Below are 2,036 nucleotides of genomic sequence, written 5' to 3' on the forward strand. Positions count from 1 at the left end.
AAAACAACCTGATGGATTTGTTTTTTAGGAAGCTCAATCTGGATGATTGGGATGGGATGGGTATTCATCCTAGAGATATTAGAAAATAATTTCATTATACTGTGGTTATAGAAGATACCCTGAAAACATATTTAAAAAATAGTTCACAGTCCATAACTGATGTCTGGGCCTGCTGCGGCAGAGTGGAGGGTTGGTTAGTAAGGCCTCCTTCCCGGCTGAACAATGTGCCTCCATGCACATTAGGCCACTAGCCTGCTTGCATGGGTGTGGGGGCGATGGTCACAATTAATGCCTTAGAAGAAGAGAGCTTCATACATTCCTTCTCCTCTGACTCTGATGCACAGCTTGGTGCTGTGTGGTTGCATATTCAGAGTACATTATCGTAGATGATGAGTTCCAGTTATTACAGAGAAATTTCATGGACAAGTGCTACCAGGAGTTTGAAGACAGGGAAGAGAATAAACTCAATTGTGTGCCCGTTTTTAGCGAATATATTTATTTGGTGGAAAAGTATATTGAAAGACAGCTTCTGGAACAGATTCCTCGATTTAACATGGCAGCTTTTACAACAATATTACAGCAAAGTGAAGATGAAGTGGCTGGTGACATATTCAACATGTTACTCCCATTTACAGATTTTCTAGCTTTTAAAGAAATGTTTGTAGAATACAGAACAGCAAAAGAGGGCTGCAGACAAGACGTACATGGTAGTTTAGTGGTGACTTGTGCAAATTATCCTTGAGGCCAGCTTCCTAGAACAATCTACAGCACTAGGTCCTACCTCCAACCAATGAATAGGATCATTCTGGATGTCACTGACACATAGGACAATAGTCTCAGTTAGTGATGACAAAAGAATACATCTTGAAAAGACTGACTCTGTTCTACAATAGTTTGTTCATGTTAAGTATTGATAGGTCAAAACCAATATGACTTAACCCTTCTGGACCCATTTCTCTTGAAACACCTTCAAGTATTCATTAACCTTGATGCTTAGTAACCCTAGTACGCCTGCCCTCCCCAAGTAGATACCTCTCTCATGTGCTTCTGAGTCAGACTTTTCTGGAGCAAGCCCATGTCAAGGATTCTACCTAGAGGACCTCTTCCCCCAGCATACATATCGGTATGTTAACAGTGTGGAATAACCCACCATCACAAATCCTCTTTGTTTCAGCAGGCTTTGCATAAATATTTTTGTATACTCACAGCTCTTTTTAATATGAATCAGAGTTTCTGTCCTTAAGCCTCAATAGGGTTTTTGATATTTATTTAGGGTATTACTCAAGCCAGCTGTCTGTCTTGAGATTTCTGAATCTCCTGTGATCACAGGTTATCTTGGCTGTAGAAATCAATGAAAATAGACATACTTTACCTTAAAGCCACAAGTGAAAATCAACGCCATTTGCAGTCTTTGTGTCACTGTCTTCTAGTCCTGATGAGCCCCACTATACCTAGAAGTCTCTTTCAAGCATTCTTTTTGAAAAAATATTCTTATAGATGAATACTCAGGCTAACCTAGAGGATATGATGTTGGAACTTCCATGATTACCCACATGGAGATGAAAGTATTATATGCTGTGTGATGTTTTTAGTTCTTAGTGCTATGAAGTCAAAAATACTTTTTTTGTTGGCATTCATTTCTATTTTACTGGACACCAATGAATATATGTTTTGTGCTAGAAATGTACTAAAAGGTATGCTGTTCTTAAAGCATGTTAAATGTGTTTGTGCATACTTGCTGAAAATTCTTTCTGTATAAACCAGTTAGGTTCTACGTAGTAGACAGTGACTCTGCAATTTCTTCTTCCTGTCAAAATCTCTTTTACTGAGATGATATTCTGCTGATTTAGCTCAGCCTGGGTAGAATGTAGTACACAGCTTTACTAAGTTCTCTGTCTGCTTTGGTTTAGTGCAATGTATGGTAGACTATTACTTACCAGGAAACATGTATGTCACATCTCTAGAAAGAAGAAAAAAACATAGTAGTTCAACTCCCAATGTGTACCTTTGATTTTTTAAGTAAAATGAGAATCTGT

The 2,036-nt window shown here is 38.3% G+C and overlaps 1 pseudogene; it reads left to right on the top strand.

The window, feature by feature from the left end:
- The first annotated feature begins 275 nt into the window (after window positions 1-275).
- Window positions 276-742, top strand: LOC105546775 (annotated as a pseudogene).
- Window positions 743-2,036: the final 1,294 nt, after the last annotated feature.

The sequence above is a fragment of the Mandrillus leucophaeus genome, unplaced genomic scaffold (assembly GCF_000951045.1).
Source record: "Mandrillus leucophaeus isolate KB7577 unplaced genomic scaffold, Mleu.le_1.0 Scaffold368, whole genome shotgun sequence".
Classification (NCBI taxonomy): Eukaryota; Metazoa; Chordata; class Mammalia; order Primates; family Cercopithecidae; genus Mandrillus; species Mandrillus leucophaeus.